The following is a 23612-nucleotide window of genomic DNA, read 5'->3' as shown; positions in this document are numbered from 1 at the left end:
GTAATATGTAGTTCCTTTTTGAGATTTTCGAAAAAAGAACAAGTTTCTTTAGTCAATTTCACGTTTATGACTATCATTAAATTCCTATTTTATTCTAATTTCAAACCCTTGCAAACGTCGTCCATTTTTCTTTCAATTAGCATGACATTGTTTTGAAAATGCAACATTCCATTTTTTGCTTTTAAATCACTGGCCATATAATGCAGAGATATACAACCTTTGTGCAAACCGCATTTGTTCTTGTTTTGACATTCACGTGTTTTTCGAATTTCGAAATAAAAAGATAGTTCTTTGTGGCTTTCCACATTGTTTTAATAAAAGAAATGGTAATGAAAACACACTGGTAAAGAAAAAGTAAAAATATATTTAAATGTAAACGTTTATTTTCCTAGAGGTTATTCTTGGTAATTTAATTTAAGTAGCTCTGGTTATGTGAATGTTTAACCGCGAAACGGAGCTAGCCATTTAACTTGACTTGGCCAAAAAAATTTTTGGAAATTAATTAAATGATGAATAAGTGAGATTGTGAGACTAGGTGATACTTTATTAGAACTTATCTAAACTGTAATATTATAGTTAAATTATAGTTTAGTGCCTGATCGTCACGGTTTTTAATTGCCGTCAGATTTTATTTAAACCCCATTATTATGTTACGCGATAGCAAATCGATTAAAAACAAAAAAAAAATTAATAGTAATAAAAAAATAAAAATAAATGATCAACTTACTAGTTAGTACTGATATCGAAGGAATGGGTAAATAATTATTAAAAAAAAAAACAAATTAAAAAACGACTTGTGTTTGCTAACCTTACTCCTCATTGACAATGTGTGTTTTTTTTCTGAACAGAACAATTGTCTTCAAATGAAACCATTTAGATGCCCGTACAATAACATCGTGTAGTGGTGACAGAAAAATCCCGACTGTTCAACGAAATGTATTTCGTTATTCACGAGAAATTACGCAGCGGTTTCTGTGAATAGGCTGTTGATTTAAAACATTCCGAGACTCGACGAATATAAATGGGTGTTTAATTTTCTTTGGAATTCCGTTTCTAAGATGTATGGATTTTTATATCTACTTAAATAAAGGAGAAAACCAAACTCCATAGAAACTTGGGCCTGGCGTTACAGAGCTGGAATTTTGCCATAAATTAGAGAACTTAGGAAGATTTCACGAGTCCAATTTTCACGACACTCAACAATGGCCAAATTGGTAAAATCAGACAATGTTTACACTGATTGTTAGTCTTAGCGAAACCTCCTTTTTAAAGTGAAACCTCCTTCTCAAGATCCTTAGTAAAACCTCCTTCAAAACCTGGGACCTGACAAGCGGTGCGCTATAAAGGACGGAGCGCGCTTAGCAACGCTCTCTCTCATGTCTCTCTCTCACACTCTCTGCTGTCGAGATCGCTGGAACATATGGCCGTCTCCTGCGTTGTATTTATTCAACTGTAGCGCTTGCAATCTACCATGATGAGGTTTAGGTACCTACCTACTTACTTAAAAAGCGATAAACTCAGATTAATATTCGTGAAAACTTCAGCAGAAAACTGTTTACTAGATAAGGCCTACTTAGATCAATAATGACATATTTAAACATTGTATTTACTACCAGGGGATTTTTTGATGCTATCTGAAATTACAGTAAACTGAGATTGCAACAATAGGTTTATTAAAATAAAAACTGTATTATTAAGATCGTTCTTTATTAACCACCTTCGTTAGGATTATCGTAATATAATAATACAGGAATTGTGCAGGAGTAAAATTGGTCCATGGTGTGGGCACAGCACCCAACCAATCTTCGAATTTCTATTGTGTTGCAGCGGTCTGTTGCTATTCCACCATTAATGAACTCATGATACAGTATCCACCAATCGTCAGAAGAGCAATATCCAGATCCGGTTTTCCAGCAAAGGTCAGCAGGAATCCAGGCATCCAATATGCAAGCAAGGGTCAGTCAGAAGGCATCAATTTCGGAGTCCAGTATTCGAGCAGAGGTTTAATATTGTAATAAATCTCGAGAATTTGAAAAACACATTCACGCGCTCGAAGATACGAAAAGCGAATGTCACTTATGAAAGCACGATGACAATTATCAGACATTTGCTAGTGTAATCCATGTGAAATAAATGAATCGATGCGTTAAAATCGATTTTTTCTATTATTTATTTCCTTTAATGATTTTTTAATCGTGCTTACATAAACAAGTTATTAGACACCAGATTTTTTATTTTACAATTATTTGAATATAAAAAAAGGAATTACACTAAAATAAAGGCTAAGGCTGATCTATATTTTGCCCAAAGAATTAGTATTGCCATACAACACTGGCAATACTAATTCTTATTCTTCTGGGTACGTTTCCCGATTTTAGCACTGATGAAGATGTCTTTTTTGACGCTTTGTAAATAATGTATATTTTTCATTTTATATTGATATAGTTTTAAAAATATAATATCCGCTAAATCGATTATATCCTAGGTACACTCTATTGTTTAATGCTAGTGTTTGCAAATGAAGTTATGTACAATAAAATAAATACTTTAACGGTTTACAAAGGTTGTTTTAAATAGAAAAATAGAAATGTACTTTTTTTTAGACTTGGCCATTGTAATTGAGGCTAATATTTAAATGGGTAAACAAAGAAAAATAGTAGAATTTTTTAGTACATATTTCATTCGTGTAACGGCTAGGCCCAGAATCGGGTTTCTCCTTTTAGTGATAGGATGTTAGTTCTATTGATGCTTGAATTTTCCTATCTATATTATTTTATAATCCCCAAAGTTTAGGTGTTTAGGTGTTTGTAACTCTTAATGCATAGGGTATTTTATTCGTAATATTTTAACATGTTTACATATCTGTCTTCTGTACTATTTGATACTCATAATGTTTTTCGTACTTATTCTAATGGCGGTAGTGTCAGAAACTATCCATCCTATTTAGAAAAATCCATATCCTATGAAAAACCATATAATTTGTGATTTTTTGTTAAACGACTCCTGAAGTAAAGAATTTAGTGTTTGTGTCGCGGGGCTTCTACAAATATTCAAGTCATACACATAAGATCACCCAGGATCAGGAGAAGCATTCATAGACCGGGGATCGAACACATATCACGCACATTGCGTTTGGCGTGGTAACCTAACCACTCTCCTCCTAACCCAAATAAAATCTTTTAAAGAAGCTGGTATGTGTAGCTGGACTATCATATTTTTGATATACCTACATGCTATTTTTATACATCGACCTCATTACTCAAAAAAACCTGTCACCTTTTACTTAGACTACAAAGTGATATACACAAAAAGGGTTCCATACATATTTTATCGTAATAAAGTGGAGAGCATTGTTCCAATATTCATGTTTTTGTGTTTTACCAATATAGGTAAGCCGGGTAGCCAGGTAGTGAGGTAGTGGGTACCGGGTAGTTTGTAGGAAAATAGAAAGCTAAGTTACTGGTCCTATTGTGTCTATTACTTTCGCGCGTTGAGCCACACAGGCTTTGGGAACTTTACTATGTTTTTTATTTTTCGGCTTTCGTGTCGGCAAAGGTTTTATATTTTAGACAAAAGTTGAGTGATTGGTTTTATTTTGGGTGTTTTGTTAAACGTGATAAATGTGCTTTGTGAATATGTAAATAAGTTTTATTGAAAATTGTCCAGTATTGTTATGGTTATACATAAGCGGCTGAGCGTCCGCTGTCTGTCTATCCGTCTGGCCGTTATCAGGCTGTATCTCATTACCCGTGAGAACTTCACAGAGAGAATTTTTACAGATTTTTTTTTAAAGATCGGGATTAAACAACCTTTGCTATGGTTATAAATTTGCACTATATGTTACAAATCGAAGAAGATCCTACGGGAACATAAAATCGGGATAAAAACTATCGAATGTGGTAACTATCCTGGTTACCGTCGCTGTACCAAGTTTCATCTAAATCCGTTCAGCGGTTTTTGCGTGAAAGAGGAACAAACATCCATACATCCATAAATACAACCTATCGCGTTTATAATATAAGTAGAACGAAGTCTTATTGCATTGCAAGTTTACCGCGCTCGTTCAGAAATTTATTTTCATATCAGTGTTTCAGTCCGCGCGTCATCCGATATTCCTACACGGGTCCCTCGTATTGGTATTGTAGGCTCTCTGTACTTTTTGTATCACTTTTCATTCATGAGGGTTTTCAATTATTATACCGTCGGTGTGTTGCTAGGTAACTGTGTATTATGTACTTGGATATTGTTTTGCGACTATAAAGTATGTGGAATAAATATAGGTAGCACAATGTATTTTTATCATTAAATAGATATTGTTTGAATTTTAGATCCTTCTTTTATGCAAGGCAATAAACAAAATAGTCGAAACGGCGACACTATACTGGTCATGACTGTACACACGTTGCTTAACCTCGATTTGTTATAGTGGTAACAGAAATACATCACTAAAAACTGGTTTCAAACAGATCGACACGCATACAGAAAGCTTAGCCATATTAGGGTTATGTATTGACGCCTAGAGTACAGAACCTTTTAAAACTAATTGCCAGTTTCATCACCTGATGTTAGTTTTAAATGAGAACCCATTTTTGAAAATATAAGTACACCCATTATTGAATAACAAGCAATGAATTGAAAAATATAGATTTTCGATAAACATTCATTACTTTGATTAAATATACCGCAATTACTGAAATGAAAACAATTATTCAAATTTGAATTGAAAGCTTTAAGTTCTGCGTAGCGGAAAATATGAAGTTTTCAATAAAACTCTTTTAAATCTGAAATATATAATTCATTAAAATCATATTTAGTTACAAGTGCCGAGAACCAATGGTCGCCAGATCGGGTCTTGTGTGTTTTTCGATTCGCCAGACACAACATCCGTGACATAAGGATGTCATTTTTAGCGCGGGAGTCTGTTTTTTTAAAGAAATCTGCAGTTGTTTGACTCACACATCAGTGAATTAAAAATATAAGAATAAAAGCATATTTAAGCATAAGTAAACCGATTCTCACCAATACCTTCACAGAAAATAGTTTAAATGAATAAATGTAATAAAATGAGACAAACCTGCGAGTTTGTATTTGAGTCGGAATTTTTCGTCGAAGTCAGCTAATGTAAGTTACAATGTGTACCGTCAGCGCTGACTCAGCACTTTCCAGAGTGTCGCCTTGAAGTATTATGACCACATCTTTAAGCAAGATGGCTGTAGGAGCAAGAGCGGGATAGCGCGCTACAAGGCGTAGAGCGGCGTCTCGCTTCCACTGCTGCAAGTCTTAACTTTTATTGGTGATGACAGGTTTTCCGTACACATAAGACGCTCAGCAAATATTGTCGATGAAAATGTAGAGTATTTTATTCTTATTAAAATATTTCAAACTTCGAACCTGATATACAGTATTCAAACCTAGAATGATTTATTTTAATTGGTTTAATTTTGAGGAGAATAATTATCGTCCATGGCCTTAAGCTACGAGAGTCTACGCACCCTACAACCAATATAACGATTTGTAACTCTACTCTAGTTGTCTACGAGCGCCCTTTTGTAGCAATTTTATAAAAAAACTAACATAAATCAGCTACGAGACTACGTCATAGACATACTACGTAAGCCTACGAAATTAAGATAAAGATCTACGAGACCCATCGCTCTATATTTTAGCGAAACCTAATATTTTGAATGCTAAAAGCGTTATGATAATATTGAACACAAATATTTGACAAGTACAAAGCCTTATCGTGTCTCGGCAAAAAGCCTGCGTCACTCAGGATGATGTGGGCTGTTTTATTCCCGATGGATAAGATTAGTTGGACCGAGCATGAATGGTATAAGAGATTACGAGTCAAATGCTGAGTTTTAATGTTCACAAGTATGGGTTTGAAGATGGTTTAAAGTGATCTACATTTTTTGTTTGGAGGTAAATTAATATTCTATATGACATGTATATTTGTTGTTTTTTTGCATTGGATCTTGAAGCATTGAGTACAATAACCGAGAAGAATTTAATCTTCACGATACATGATCTCATAAACTATATTTCGTTAGCATGTAAAAATGTTTGGAAATGATAATTAATCATTTCTTTTCAAGAAGGTCAAGGGAAAAGTACTTAATACAAAAACAAATGTTTTCTATTTTTTTATAAAATCCTAGTAACAGTTTTAAAAGTAACTATGCAATAGGTAAATCAATTTTATAGAAAAGTCTTGAGATACCTAAATGCGAATACGTAGCAGAACTAGAAGAGCTCTTCAGAAATGTAATACATTGCATTGTCAAGAAAATAAGATAAAACGTAACATATTGCTCTTGAATAACAAGATTGTAGGAGCCTAAAAATGTACGGACTCGTATACATCAGTACCTGTACCACGGAATACTTACAACATTACTGATGACGTTATAGACACGAGATAGCGCTATACAATGTATATATTGGCATCTCGCTCACACAACGTTAGCAGACTAGTCTGGAATGCGTGGTGAATGTAGAGCCTGTCATTCTTAAAAGGTTATTGCACTAGGCGCCGAGATGGTGAGCGTCTTATGAAATGTTGTCTAGTTTATAAAGATTGGAACATGTTTATTCAAATAATGCGAATGCAAAAGGAATGTTCTAAAATTAACACTTAGTACGATAGTTGTATTATTAGAAAATGTTAGACAGGCTTTGTCTTTTATGTGATTCGCCCACCTGTATATTTGAGATAGATCATGAGATATAATCGATTTATTTCTGAAAGATATACAAGATTATTCCCTAGTACCGATATAATACTTACAGATGCATTCCTTCATTGTCAGTTTTTATTTCCCAATAACTCTTTTTAGTAACAGAACCCGACTACTGAAGCCTTTTTATCTTTAGCTTGTTTGTACGAAGCCCTCTATGCCCTTTACCAATTATTTATTTGCCCAGCTCATAATTAAGAACTGCTTTTGCGTCCACAACTAGTCGGGCAATCCTTATACACCCTTATTTGTTGATTTAGAATAGCGTTGGTAGCGACTGCGTGCCGTTAATCTCACAAAGGTGTGGGAGTGACACGACAATAGCGGAACGCTAGCTAACGTGTGTTACTGAAGCTTTGAACGTGTCAAAGCTTTTAAAAATAAGTAGTAAAACACAAGTCAAAAATGAATCATAAACTTAAAATAGAGTATTTTGACCATACCAGGCAATGGGAGCACAAATACTAACAGCGTATACAGGCCCCCCCTCACACAACTTTTAAACTGCTCGATCAATGTTGGTCAAACATGTCTAAACAGACTCCCACTTCATTCATCTTTAACAAAAAACAAATTTATTAGAAATCGCTCTATCCATTCCGGGGCTATGATACCACAAACATACACGTTTATAACACTCCTCTTTTTGACCGGAGATCCGAAACCGGGGTTCATAAAGTACTTACCAAATCGTGCTTACCTTACAGCATTTTCGTCATAGCGGTGCGTTTACAAATAGGAATGGTCCGTCGGTACAACTTCGCAAAGCTGTTCGCGACTTTACCGAGTTTCGACATAAACTCTTGCTTTCCAGTCAAATATTTAGAGAAGTGAAGTTACGGAACCATGTTTTGCAACTTTTGTTTTGCGTAACCGATTTAGATATTGCTTTCGAAACATTAATGGCTATCATTTAATTTACCTCGCTGACAGATTCAATGGGGAAGGGGTAGTAGGGGGCAAAGGGGTTCAAATCTCTCCTAGAACGAGTGGTTGAGTGGTCTCTAAACAGAACTTTCAATCTGACGTTGAAACGATTATCATCGCAGATCTTGCATTTTCAAATTTAATACCAAATTAATATCGTTTTTATTAAAGTTTACTGTACTTCCCCCGTTCCTTGCATCAAATGGCAACCTTGAATTAATAAGATAACAGCTTGCATAATAAGATAACATAAGATCAACTGGAAAACCGAATAATATAACGACTGCACTACTTGAAAACATTAAAAAAAGTTATTAAGAAATTACAAATAATTAAAAAAAAACATCAATATGCGTCCACAAAGTAACCTACATTCGCTGAGGAGATAAGTTCAAGTTTCGAACAAATAAAAACAAAAGAAGAATAACAAAACAGGCCGCAAAAACAAACAGTAAGTGTAAATACAACACAATGTGAAATACAGTTGCGAAATTCACTTACACCACTTACAACGGTTAGCTAAATTGAATGAGTTACACGTGTACATTGTACATAGACCACGTATCGGTGTACATGTGCTGTGTGTGTGCATTGGGGTATGTACAATCACCAGCAAAAGGTTTTTAATAAATATTTGTGGCTTTTTTGTGGAGAAATAATTTACTTTAGTTATAGATAGGTTTTCATAGGTTTGCTTTAAAGTAATTATGAGAACTAATGGTTTATTAGATACATATTGCTCATCCATGGGAAATATATATTTGAATTCATTCAGAATAAGCCTATGTTAGCTCGGCTCAGCTACTTGCATTTGTCTGACAATCTACTCTGGACGAATTAATACACATACATGCGAACACATTCATATTAGATTTTATATTACAAAGCAATCGATTTAAAATTGTAAGTTCTTTTTTTAAACTCAGGCTTTGTTTCTCCATTTTTTATTTATATATTTTTGTCGGCGACTGTACAATGCGAACATAGACAATATAAGTTGGGTAAAACTAATTTCTGTGGGAAGCGATGCGAGAACTTTTCTGTTACGTAATCCATCAAAAGGCTTCACCTCGACGATGTTAACTTAGTTATACACTGTTAACGATGATTTTATTTGTTTGTTGTATGATTGATTGCCAAGCTTCTATTAGTAATTGAATTACAATTGTAGAGCATACGGACAGCCGAGTGGCATAGGTTACCAAGCTAAATCTATAGTACGTGACGTATCGCGAGTTCGATCTCCGCAAGCGACAAGCATTTTTGTGATCCACAAACGCTTTTTCTGAGTCTGGGTGCCTTGTCTTGACTTGTTTATAATTCCACAACGATATTTTTTTAGTGCGAATCGTTTAAAGAAATACTCTTCACAAATAAGTAAGTATTGTAGGTACTCTTAAGTATTTTACATTTCACTGCTTTCTTAAAACAAACGAACCACATACAAACCTAGTTTTGAGAACCATAACCCACTTGCTAACAAACGACTCTACAATTTAATAATTAAAGTCCAAATTCATTAAATCGAAACACGACGTAGCTAATCTATACTCGGGGATTAATCAGCTGATCCCCATATATTATTATCGTTCCCGGATACGGCCGGACGTTTTGATTTATTTATCAGGATTTTATCTCTGCTACCCGATCGGAGCCGCGGATAAGCGCTCGCCATTTTGCACTTGGCTTAAGTAAAGTCCCACTGGGACTAATATTCGACCTATTTGTCTATGACCTACTTTATGGATTCTTTCATGTTTAGTCATGTGTTAATAGTTATGTTTATATTTTGGATAGAATGTGTGTGAATTATTGTTAGATTGGAAGTCAGTAAGAAGATTAGTAGGGAGATTTTTACGAAATAGATAATCTTTTGTTTAAGATTGGAAAGAAGGCATACACAGTTGAAAAGGTTAAATAATATTTAAAGATTAGGCTAGAGGCGAACATTTTTTTATACTTATATATTTATAGCCCACGTCATTTATATATCTCTATCTCTTTATACCATATGCATGGGACGCTTTTCGAACACCAGTCAATAATATTTAATTTTTAATTTAATTTACTAAATAAAAATATTATTTTTATTTTAATGATACACTTTATTCACCGCCAATTTGTACATTTTACATGTTATTTACTGCATCAAATGTTTTCTCTTGATGTGCAATAAAGTGGATTTTGTATTTGTATTTATTCAGTTCCAAAGCTCATCGTTATTAATTAAAACGTGTACCGAACAATAAAGTAATTTCAATAAGTTATTAATTTCGGTAAAATTGATTCAAATGTAGAGAACGTTATAATTTGGCAATTAGCTGAGGCAGTAGAGGTGACCGCGCCATTCGGAAATGAGCGATACCATTCCGTTTTTATTCTATCGTTATACTTTTGATTTTTCTTTTAATTTGTTTGACATTTTTTACATATTCAATATAATATTTGTATGATGTAGAGGTTTATACGCAGTAAGGAATTGAATCCTTGTGTCGCGGGGGTTTCACAAACATATAAAACACATGCACAAAGTCACCCAGACTGAAAACAACCATACGTGAACCAGACAAATGTTTACGCAGTCCTACGCCGGGACCTCAACCGCTCGGCTATCCGTGCAGTCATTGGTATATCAGTCTTTTCTGTGCATCCACATGCTGTCTGGAAGATATCGCAATCTATACTAATATATAAAGCTGAAGAGTTTGTTTGTTTGTTCCAAATCGAAAAATCCTTTTTGTGTTGAATAGACCATTCATCGAGGAAGGCTTTAGGCTATAAACCATCACGCTGCGACTAATAGGAGCGAAGATATAATGGAAAGTGTGAAAAAAACCAGGCAGGTATACCTAAATCATAACTTATATCTTCTACCCACGGGGACGAAGTCGCGGGCAACAGCTAGTTAGTGATAAGACCGCCAGTGTACCCTTACACTGTATGTACTAAGAATCACTGCTTTTATTCTATGGTGCACTATAAAGTAATGATATTCTATTTTAATAAGTAGACTTTCAATTGAATAATAAAAATTGATTGTATACCATCAACTATTATGCCATTATGTTCGAATTAAATTAAAAACATAATTTTTATTTGCATGCTAACATAGCAAATATATCTTAAAAATATAATAATTTTACTTATTTCAACTTCTACGGTAGCTTCCTGTATGCTTAGTAATCCTATGTATGAGTGAGGACATCGGGTGTCGTGTCATTCAGTCCTGGCACTGATAGGTTTAGTCGGCCGACAATACCTATTGATCCTGTACTACGGAAAAGTTTTAATTCAGTGTAGTATGGGAGAATAATATTACTAGAATATTAAGTAGCAGGCTTAATCTCGTCATCATGAACAGTTTTACAAAAGTAAATTGACCTCATTCTTACTATGTTCTATATTTTAAAAGTATCTTATAATTTCTTACTAAGATACAGTTTTATTATTTCACCTCCAAGAGCTGTTTTGCCTCCTTATCCTTTCAATAATGTTGTTATAACTTGTAACACGTATCTAGTTTTAGGGAACAAAAGTAGTATAATACTATATGTTGAAATACCTATCTGTATTGAAATTAATTAATTAATTAGTTGCAAAGAAATAAAACTCATGCGCGAGTTGGTTCAAAATTACATATATCGGTTGGTTGACACTAAAATTCGGTAGTCAAACTTAATTTAATTTGTCACTTACTAACAAATTTAAGGTAGTAAAAACCATAAACTGTTTAGCTAGGTATCACTGTTTTTTGAGAAGGTACTCTCGATCGTGTATTTGGCTTCCGAACTCAAACGGGTACTAAACCCTAATAAAACAACGTAAAAGTAAAAGAGTATGAAATGTTCCAGCAATACATCTTCAAACATATCCAGCATCCTATTACATATTAAAGTGATTCTCCATACCCATGTATCGTACTCAGAACCTCCTTTGTCTGCCCTTAAAATTCTACCTCCATACAAAAGATATTGAATAACCCTATTGAATACGCCAGATTTTTTAAGAACAATAAAAGCTAAGACATTGTCATATAACGTCCCACGTATGCGAAAACGTTTTCGTAATAAATTACATCTGAGTTGTTCTAACCCTCCGTCGCCGGGTACATTACTGCGACGCGGGCGAGACACGGGCGGGACGGGGTCGAGACGCGGTCGGGTAGGCCCCGCTCGCGACCTGCCCGCGAATTTAATAAATCACATCACATGTGAGCGTCGTCGCTGCGAATCTCTCTCCGTCTCTTAAGAGCAAGTTACGTATTACTTTACAATTACGATATTCACGATCGCAGGTTTTTGTTATGTTTGAACGTAATACAATTTATGCCGTTAACTTAATGTACCCTGAGTGGCAATCGATCGATTTTTGTCGTGGAAATACAAAATGCACGCCTCGACGCTCACGAACCATAAAAGTTGCTTTGAAAAATGGGAGTTTTCCAACCGATTACCTTCATGCAACCCAAGAAATGTATGAATTATTTGAAACGCGAGCTCTGCTGGTGATCCTCCAAATAAATCTAGGTATACGGAGCACATTATTCAATGCACCTATTCTAAAGATGTTTGGGAAGGTTTCTGCTGCCTAGTATCAAAGATTTTTATAACATTGTTGACATTGTCACGCCTAACCTTTATACTTTTTAAGGCATCAAGATCTTTCTTAGTGGTGCTAAGACCTTGGTTCTTACCTATGTTGGGACCATCCGCTGGCAAACTTTCAGCGTTAATAAAATAACGTAGGTCTGGCGTCCACGGGCTCTTACTCTAGTAGTTTAACCTGTGATCGACCAACTTATACAGTTATAGTTCCACCACAAGATTCTCAAGAATGAGGAACAGAGAATAAATAATATTCACTTTTATATTTATTTACTTAATTAGCTAGCGTTATTCTGGCTTTTATATTAACAATCTCTAAAGCAAAACTGTTACTATTGTGTGAGCAAGAGCGCTCTACACTGTTTGTAACGATATCTCGCTTTGACATCGGCATCAGTAACTTCAGAGTATATAGTAAGGTTGCTGATCTTACATTTGATAGTTGCGTTGGCGTTAAATTGTTGAACGTTTTAATAATACAGCGAATAATGCTGAATGATACCCTAATCAGTAAATTTATAGAGCTAATTTGGCTTAAACAAATACTATTAACAAAGCTGTGAATGTGATCGTTGTTTTGATGCTAGTGTTAACCTCATTTGATGAACTATGAAAATGGCATGATAAACATTCATGATTCAAACAGTTGAAAACAAATTTAAATAGAGTCCGGTGACTGTCAGAAAATGGTCTCTAAAATGTCTCTGTTTAGTCAGTATGTTGAATGTTATGGACTGTAGATTAGATTAGACAACTTATTCTATTAATAAACGAAGTTACAGGAAAAACGTTTGACAAAAAACTTGGAGACTAAAAAAACACAGAGAACGAAAAACCAGGCAAAATAAAAAATGCATCCAAATTTTAATGTCTGCCACCTCTAGAACAACATAAGTCCTTTATTAAGTAGTCCAGAGTTACAGCTTCATTATCCCTTTCACTGAAGGCCGAGGATTTCAATTATCTCAGGGGTTTTAATATTAAAGTAAAACGCAAACGTCCGCACTGACTACGGAGAAAAAAATGTACCCTCAAAACGGTGTAGCAAGCACAGGGTTAATGGCATTCTTGACCCTTTTAAGCTACAGCAGGGATAAATGTATAAATTCTTTGAAGTAGACGTGTGAACTCGTTATGAATTTAATGGGCCGGTCCTGGGCACTTTTTGATGACGTCCGACAATTATGTACGAGAAGTTTCAAAAAGTTAAAGGTAGAATTTGGTTCTCTGGGGAGGTACAGGAAGGATAAATTAGCGTAGACATTGAAGAAAAGAACGATTGCATTTTTTTTTAGAAAAAGCGTGGAGGCAGTGCTCTTATGATTTGTGCTCGAATCTAAATAACGTGAGGGTCAAAATTTAGAAAATAACTATACATTAACCATACACATTAAATACCATATTTTCCTCATAAACTAACATACTGATTTTGCTTCAAACTATAGTAATTTAACATGACTTAAACGTGCATAGAACAAATATTTGTCATAATATAGTAAAGCATTAAAACTGAAACTAAGTTCTGAAACTGCGAACCAATTATATTTAACAAACATCTGTTTAAAACTCCTGGCGCGTATACTAGAAATTCGCGTACCACCCTTTATGTAGAACTATTGGTGGAAAAGAGATGCCGCTATACAATATGTATGGCGCTGTCCCGCTTCAGCTTTGTGATAGTCTCAATTGTGAGATATCGTGGTAGGTCTGTTCCTAGATAAAGTTCCTTTTTATATTTTTTCTCGACGAACTAAAGTACGGGCTAATTGGATATCTTTTTATGTTCAATTCTTTGACTGAACCTATACAAGATCACTTCGGATGAAGCAATTATGCTTTATGCAAATGTTTGCATTTTTATTTCGATGGAATGGCTAACGGCGGACATTTTATCTGTGATTGTCTTTTGTTCGAAAAGGTATTAAACTGGAGTATTTTAATTGCTTTTTTATTTCTTGGTCTGGCGGTTGAAGAATGAGTGGTTTTTCAGGAGTTTTTAGGTTATAAGTGGTGCTTGTTTTTGAAGTATTGTAATTTACGATGGATAAATAAATGCTGTCAACTATTCCTTATTTAGTTTGTCTATAAATCCATTACTTAGGCCTTATAAATCTATTTTGTGATACATTTTCAATGACAAATATTTGAACTGCCAATAATATGATTCCCTAAAACAGCATAGGCCATTTTTCTTCTTATATTGAAACAGGCGAAGCCATTGAAAAGTCCTAGTACAATATATTAACATTACGAATTCATTATTACTATGTGTACTGCGGTCGCTCTTAAAATGAGAGTACGTTTTAAAAATTCATAAAATAATGAATTGAGTGTGTGAATGATGAATATTTAAATCTGTTTGGATTTATATGAAATCTGGTTTGTCTATGTTGATGAGACACTTATGAGATTAATGAAGACCGTTTTAATTTAAAATAATAAAGTTTACATCTAAACCACAAGGGAAAATCACAAGTTTTATTAATTTGTGATTTTCTTTTCGATTCGTAGTCGATAGTTGCAAGTTCGACGACTGTCTGAGGTTAAGATTTTTTTATTACAAATACATCATAACAAACTATCACACTTGCTCTAGGCGCCTGAAGAAGCAAAAACACCCACACCTGAAAACTTTCACCGCTCAGTATTAAGACAAAACTTTGGCTACATTACACTAATTGATCTCGTTCCCATGGCAACAGTAGTTACCCCACACAGACAAAGCAATAGGCGTTAAACGATTCCCATTTCTGAACACACAAGAAGCATAAATAAATCCCAACAAGATCCCAACAGTTACGACTATCCAAGTTCCCAGTATTTCCCTTGAGGCCCACGTCTGTATTAAGAAATAAAGCCCACTTGTGGGAGCCCACACGATTGCTTTTCGTGATTCCCAGTGATTCCGGTTAAATTATGTACGAATAGTGACAGCGAACATGGGAAGTGGATATACGGTGCATTTATTGTTTCCTCATAAGGGTTCTTGAGGATATTTATAGGATGATGAGGAGAAGGGTTCTATTGTTTTACGGAACTAATTTATTTTTGTGTTTGTAATCTTTGGGTCGAAAAGCAAGTGATTTTTTTCTCAGTCAACTGTAAAATAAAAGTGCGATTCATTCAATATTTTTTCTTAATATACTAGTTGTTTCTCGCGGTATTACCCGCGTAGTTAAGCAGTTATTTCAATTTTTTTTTCGTTTTTTTGTTTGCCGCGATTTTTCCATATTTTCTCACCATTTACAACTTCTCTTGACTGCCACAAATATTTCAAGATTTAAATTCAAATTGGTTCAGTCGTTGTCTAGTTACTATCCAACAGCAAGATTTATAGATCCCAAATGTAACTAACATTGCTGTCAAACGAATACACTTGCAGATACCATGACTAAATTTACGACATAAACTTACGGATAGCATAATATTTCTTGATATTAAGATATTGTCTTGACAAGGGTAAGCTAATATTGCAAGTATCCTTGTTTCAGATACCTACGTCGTTTGTTTTGTGTTGGAATAATATTTGAGAAACGAATACTAACCCAGACACTCTTAGATTGCATCTACTTATAGTTTAGAAATCCCTTAGAATGACTATTGTTTTAAGTGTTAGAAAAATGAGTACATAAAACAAAAGCGATCTAAAGAAAATTTCTCGACTAAAGCACGGCTATAATTGCTTAAGCAATTTCTTATATAGTCAGTTTTTAATGCTCTACCATCAAATTTCAATTGCTTGAAACTGAGATTGAGTTAAACAGAAAGCAAACGGTGGAATCAAATGACAGAGTCATGTGAATGAGATGGGTCGACAACTCAGGTCGTCTCGGTAAACATTTATTAAAATACCAGCTATTTATAAAATTATCCAATGGAACAAAAATCGGGATAACAGCTACCCTATGTGTTATTCCAGTTTATAAGATATCTGTGTACCTAATTTCATCCAAACACGTTCAGTGGTTTCTGCGTGAAAGAGTAACAAACATCCATACGTATAAACTTTCGTGTTTAAATATTAGTAGGCATACATGACTACTTTGTAGCCACCTATATTCAGGCAGAAAACACTACATCATGATTAAATTAATTAGTGTGGCAGTAGTATAAACAAAAAAATAAGGGAATAAAAAACTTTGCGTCTGAACGCGAAATTAGCCAAAACAAAACACAGCATTCGAAGATGAAAATTAAAAGCTTATTAACCTGCGGCCCAATATTAAACAGTTCATCGAGTTTCTCATTAAATTGATTATTGTTAAAGACCTCGTCGCGTCTTGAATTCCGTCAAATTGTGTTTCAAAGCCAATCTCAATGTTAATCATGGACCCGAAGGCGTTGGACGGAACTTTGGGAAGTTAAAGCGAGACAACGCATTATATTATGTAGTTCAGTCTCGTTTCCACGGCCACAGAAAACTTATAAAGTGTGGAAAAGAGTATACTGGTTATTTCAAGTATGCTTGCAAGGATACCGTTAATCATTTGACTTCAGTTTAGTTTTGTTGATGTTTTCGCATCGGACTTGTATGCTTCAATAGAATTATTATTTTTGTAGGATTTTTCCTTAATTCAAGGAATTTTTCCTTTGGTATAATATAAAAAAACTCTCTGTTAATGATGGATTTAAAAGCACATAGCAAAAAAATGGCTGCAAATTTATAAGTTTGTTTAAAGAAAATGGCTTAGAAACAGGGCCGGATCTAGGGGTCCAGGGGCCCTGACGCCTCGAAGCAACAAAGGAGTGGGGGCCCCCTTGGTTCAAGTTATTTTTATTATCGAGCTTTTTTTTAGTGTCGATAATGTGGGCTTCTACCGTGGTTTCATATTTGGCGCCTAGTCATAGTGGTGGGCCCCTGGTCATTGTGGGCCCCTAGGCACTGGCCTAAAGTGCCTTATGGATGAAACGACACTGCTGAAAAGGTGTAATTTAATCCATTACTTCTTTTATCTTATTGCATCCAACCATTAACCAGTAATCGATCACTAGTTCAACGCTCTGATTGGCTGAAGAAAACATCAGAAGAAAGAACGTATGAATGGGTAGAATGATTGAATGAAGGTAACGAGACCAATTTAAAGCTCATTTGTAATACTAGTTTCCTCGTTAAAGCATCTTGTTTGAGAATAAATATCTTGTTTTGAAGCCAATACGTTATATAAAAGGTAAATTATTTGAAGGAATGTTTACCTCTTGAACTAGCAGTTTTTATATTGAAAATTAATATGATTACGACTCTTCATATCTGCATTCAATGTGAAAGAAACGAGATTGGATCACGTAGCAATAATTACACTAAAGTAACAGTTTTAACAGAACAGTTGACCATGGGATGCCTAATGGTCGATTTTGACCATTTACGAGAGTGAAAACTAGTATCATATAACTTTGATATGGGACTAGTCTGCTACACATGTCCTTCATTGCAACTCCTAGATCTCCAAAGAATTCAACGAAAACCGCCGAACAACTGAGCCTTTTTAAAAGTTTCGGTTCTCAGGCCTTCAGTCAGTCTATCTGTCGCCAGAGATTAAGCAACGATTCAATGGGAAACAATTTTGTTGAATTTTTTTGAAAATTTGTTTTTCTTTAGCCTCTTGACAGTTTTGTTCATGTCTGTTCGATTCTTTAAAGCTCTGGTTTGTAACCATTTAAGGCAGAGATACAGTTTAGTTTATTGCAGTAACGTCAGTTGAAAAAAAATAGTAAAGTCAGTAGAAACACCTTCAGTTAAAAACAATCTAAATGATATTTCTTATATGAAACACTAATAAAGAATCTATTTTATATTAAATTCATTAAATTATAACTTTTGCACTGCATAGCGCATGATTAAACAAGAACAAACAATATGTGCTTAAGCGATTATACCCCTCACAGTTAAAATCGTTCCATCTGTTTGGTGTTGCCAACACAATTATGAAATGCATGTAACTTCATTCCGAGTTGCCAGCTCTGGGGAATAAACGTGCATTGTGCACACGTATTGCAATTTATGAATTAACTAAATTAATCTCACGGTTTCGCTGTTACTAACTAATTCCCATGAAGTTTTCTATAAAGTTTCCATGAGTTTCTGACTTTTGAAGATAATATACCTCGTTAGTGTGATGGCGTAGAAGAGTAGCGATTTTTGGTGATAAAAATACAAAAATATGCTCTTAAGAAACGGAAAAAAGAAAAAATAAAATAAAAGAATTGTGAAAATTACCAGACGTGCCTACTTTTTAAAATCTCATAAACTTTACATCGTTTTCATTTATCGTCATCGTAAAGAAAAACATATTCCTGCATACAATTCGATCAACCATGAACTATGTTCTCGTTATCCAGTTATTTCCAGTTCGAGCTAGTTAACAGCGGACTAGCGTTGTGTTATAAATGTCCGGATTATCTTTTACTTACAAGTTGTAATTGTACCGACACTGCGAGCATAAGGTATTTCATAATAAGCGTTCCATTACACGTTAATGGCGTTTTATATGGCAACAGATGTTAGATATTCCTAGTTTCCGTATTAGGTTTGGTCACGAAACGACAGATATTTTTTTGTGACAAATATGGCATTAATAACACTTTTATATTTTGTTAACTATACTTCATAATAGGAGGAGCTCGTAGCTAAGCTATAACCGCATAAGTGATTCGATCACAGGTTAAGCTATGCTTGACGCGGTCGGTCCGTAGGTGACCATCTTTGTAATAGCGAGTTCCTCCGTGTTTGTCGGAAGGCACGTTAAATTGTGGGCCCCGGCTGTTATTCCTACATCTTTGAGAGTTGTTACAGGTAGTCAGAAGCTCGAAAAGTCTGACAGCCAGTCTAACCAAGGGGTGTCGTATTGCCCAGGTAAATGGGTTGAGGACGTCAGATAGGCAGTCGCTCCTTGTAAAACACTAGTACTTAGCTGAAAACGGTTGGACTGGTAGCTGATCCAAACATAGTTGGGAAAAGGCTACACCGATGATACTTCATAATTTAAAAAAAAAACTGTGGCTTCTGAAAACCCAGCTTTAAACTTATAAAGAACACATCATAGTCTTTTGAATTAAAAAAAAAGCGAGCGTCTCTAGTCGCAAATCGATTCCGAAATTAAATATTGGCGCACGACCATTCGAATAGGATTTTGTTTTCAAATTTCAAATCCTATCGAATTCAAAAAAGTCTGTTATTTGCGGCCAGCTTTACACGAGCGCATGTGGTTCGAAATTTGAACTATACGAGTTTTGACGTGGCGGGAACTGACAGTACTTTTTTTTCGTCTATGTAATATCTGCGGGGCCTGTGGACTAAGCAAATATTTTTTTCGGGGATTGGATTCGCGACCGGCATCGACGGCAGGCGGAATACTGTCATCGAATATGCTGATAGACTTTTTCCACTCTTGGATGCTTTTTACTGAATGTATATACTAGCAGACCAGTGCCCACTTACACTGGTTACTGAGTTATGTGTCCATAGCATACAATATGGTGAAGGTTATTTTTTTACTCGTCTTTTTTACTCATCAAAAAGCTAAAGAACTAGTATTAATAGGAAGTAGAAAAAAAATGTACGTGCAAAAAAAAATTGTTATCTTTCGCTAAGCGAAATAAGTGCGCCATATTTTAAAGCAAACATGTGCTTAAGTTTTATCTAAATCTGTTGTAACAAAGAATTGCATCCAGCTTCGTTGCCAGCATAAATATTTCTGTAGACCCTGTGCAAAGAGTTTTGTGAGCTCATTATCTTAAATAAGGTTAAACAAACACGTTTTTTGATATTCGTTCCTTGGGTGCTAAAGTTATACCATTATAATATAATAGTAGATCGTTATATGTAGGTATGTATACAAATACGAAACTAATTTCACGTTTTGTCGGTGAAACTCAAGTAAGAACTAAAAAAAGCTCACTGCAATAAATATTAAAAGCTTAAAACTGCTTAACGTATTATTAAAAATAATTTGTAATTTGTACGCAAATTAATAGACGTTCTGATTATTTATTTGCACATGCATTCAGTTTTTGGGATGATAAAAGAAAATTTACAAAGGCTTTGAATTGCGAAAGATAATTTTATTATGATCATTTACGATTGTTTCTTTTTTAATACTTTGAAAAAAAGCAAAACGTCATACCAAAAGCTCCAAAAAGTCGAACAACAAAAAAGTATTTATGTAATACAAATAGTGGAAAAGAATAAATTTGTAACCAAAACAAAAAAAAAACTCTTTGCTTTCAGCTAAACACGGTAAACCACCACGTCTTAAAGTAATATCATTGACTTGTAGAAGCGGGACAGCGCACTATACGGCGTAGCGGCATCTCTCTTCAACACTGCAATGTGATTCCTTTAAGAGGTTGCTGTAGGCCCTCTAGCCGCAATATTAGTATCACAAGGATTATCCCGTGGCTTCTGATACAATAAAACGAAATTGGATAAAAGGGGAAAAGGTACCACGCTAGAGTTGGACACCCAACGCATCGGATTCTTTTGTGACAATCAAAAACAAATTCTAAAACTATCCACATAAAGTGCATGATTGTTTGTCAAAAAATGATAATTACAAATGCTCGCAATCTAGCTCGATCTAGCTGCCAATGTTTGCCTTACAATTACGCACTTTATTCTTATAGTTTTAAGGGTTGTATTCTAGTGTAAGTATTAAAAAAATAAACCCGCTTCGCTCCTTTCAGAGATCTTTACGCCGGCCCTCTATCCTTGATCCATTGTAGCTTGTAGGATACATTTTTATTCCCTAAGATTAGTAGGCTAATCTTAGTGTTGCTAGTTAATTATGTAACACATCTAAAGTGAGGATAAAAGATCGTTTTAAGGGAAATCTTTTCCTTTTTGTGTAAGCATTGAGATTCAGTGATTAATTTCCTTTTATTCATTTGTATGGACTTTGCTGTTTTTGGTAATACTTTTGGGAATTGACCTCGACTTTGTCGTTCTTTTAGGGACGGTGTACTTACATTTAATTGATTTAGCATTTCCTGGACTACACTTGTCTTTCAAGAATAAATTATTGTCCTTTTCCCGTTTGAAGGCGGATCAAACATGATCCTTTCTGTAAATACATTATTGAGAACTTCGGAGAACACTTTCCGGTGGAGAAAAGGTTATTCGATATAATCCATAGTTAATTCTGCTGATCTCTTGAATGCTTGTTTACTTATAAGGGGGGAAATTTTATGACATGCCTTAGTTTCAACAATATTTTCATTTGTAGAAAAACGCTGCCGTGCAACTATAGCAACTAAGGAAATACTGTCAATAGGTATATTATATTATAAATAATTGTTCAAGAACGAATTTTTTAACACGTTTTTAAGGGGATCGTCCGAATACTTTATTTAGGACATAGTCGGAGTTCTTAGTCAGGAGCTGATGCGATGGTACGGACGCGAGCCTAACTAACCGGGCAAACCCAATTAATATAAATGAGTTATTGTTAAAAAAACCATTCCACGTAATTTACTAAACAACGTATTCATTATATCTAAAGACATGAGAAATTTTGGATAAATGAAATTACGTTGCCTTTAAAATTAATATATAGAATGCAATCCACGTGTCGAAATATTCCTAGCTATTTCCAGCTTAGAATGCGAATGATTCATTCATTCACGGCACATGTCATTACAAAATCCGCCATGCTTTATTTCGACAGCCGCCCTTGAGTGAACCCAACCGGTCCATTCAATAGCGTGACTCACTCAGCTGTTTACTCGTTCATTCAACAAACAACGTTGGAGTGAAATGATTTTCTTTTATTTTTCTTATGTAGTTCACATTAGGTGAACGATTTAGGATGTGATGTGGTTGTGTCGTTTTTGAGTGTTGGTATTACGAGGTGATTTGGTTTTAGCTGAATTTATATTGGTATGTCAAACCTTTATTTTTAAGCTATAAGACGCCTATTTTTTTTATCAAAACTTATATTTATAAAGAAACGAATAACATATCTGGCTTGTTTTCTTTCTGTGCAAATAAATAATAAATTATTCACCAAAACGTTTTGAACGTTCCTGAAAGAGATCAATTAGAAATAAATACTTTTAAATTGTAATTAAAAAAGAGAAAACAATGTATTTAAGCAGCCAACAAGAACAAGTTCGTTGCGATATTACAAATGAAATTTCCTTTTATTCTTAAAACAACGGATAAATTTGTTCCAAAATACGATTTTCGTATTTAACAAACAAAGCACGTGTAACCCGTTGCACAAGGGATCATAGGCCGCGAGATACAATTCCGTTGCCGCTTTTTACTTTTTAAATTCGTTTTATTTTTATACAAATGTTTTTAAATGTTGGTCGCACGGAATGCTAATTTGTGGGACTTCGAAATTTTAATACAAGTTATTAGTTTTATGTTTTAGGATTTTAAAAAGTGTTTTGGGATTTGAAAAGATTTTGTTTTTGCGTAGGTTTTAAATACTTTTTACACATAATATTTTTAGTCTCACTAAATTTTATATTTAGTAAAATATAGGTATACAGAAATATCTATAATATTTAAGAAGGTATATCTAAAATAAAAAAAATGCCAAAAATAATACAATATCTATACATATAAAACATAATATTATTAAGATTTAGTACACATATGTATTTTTTAATTTATACCTAATTCTACTGGCATAAGTACCATACTATTAAAATGTTTTTTACGCGTTTGGAGGTTGCCCTGTACGGTTTGATTCAGTCATACGTTGCTTCTACATACTGGCACTCTTCTAAAATTAAAAAAAAAGAACTTTAATGACCGGTAATGACACCTACACATATACGTACATAGTATATACTGGTATACATAAACACTACACCCACAGGTGCACTCGTCACGGTTGCGTCTGTGTGCGTTTCTGGCAACAACGCAGACGTAGGTAATAGTTTGTGTTACCAATTATATGTATATGGCACTATAGAAAAGGACTACACTTGAAACTGATTCTTATTACAGAAGATATAAAGTTGATTATGCTGGGATAAGTTTATAAAAAAAGACTTGAAAATCAAAAGCATCCCTGTTTGTGACTGGATTTGGGAGAATCATGATTTTTATTGATTTTTAGAACCGTTATTATACATTTTGAATTTCATGAACTCCGTATTTGAATATTGCAAAATAAAGAAACTGCTCAGCCATCGTTCGACAAAGTAGAAAATAATAATTCGCACAAAAAAAATAACTTCATGAAAATTATAGAGTGTGTCCACTTTTCCCTCAAGATACAGTTACTATGCCCGTAGCCATCTTCCAGCAATTAGTACGGGCAACATGCCATACTTTTTGTTTTGCCATTTACTTGCAATGGCGATCACTTGTGTTGCATGTTCACTTTTCGACACG

The 23612-nt window shown here is 34.5% G+C and overlaps 1 protein-coding gene across 2 annotated transcripts in view; it reads left to right on the top strand.

Moving 5' to 3' along the window:
• The window catches only part of LOC113503491 (receptor-type tyrosine-protein phosphatase kappa), a 166864-nt gene that overhangs the window by 57909 nt on the left and 85343 nt on the right, over positions 1-23612 (top strand). The window contains exon 1 of one of the 2 annotated variants that reach the window (XM_026885516.1): positions 22047-22139. The exons of the other annotated variant lie outside the window; for it this stretch is intronic. The gene's annotated coding sequence lies outside the window, so the exon portion shown is untranslated. Of the gene's footprint in view, positions 1-22046; positions 22140-23612 lie in introns of those variants that run through there. 2 annotated transcript variants of the gene reach the window in all.

The sequence above is a fragment of the Trichoplusia ni genome, chromosome 2 (genome assembly GCF_003590095.1).
Source record: "Trichoplusia ni isolate ovarian cell line Hi5 chromosome 2, tn1, whole genome shotgun sequence".
Taxonomy (NCBI): Eukaryota; Metazoa; Arthropoda; class Insecta; order Lepidoptera; family Noctuidae; genus Trichoplusia; species Trichoplusia ni.
This window is presented reverse-complemented; position numbering and strand designations above follow the sequence as displayed.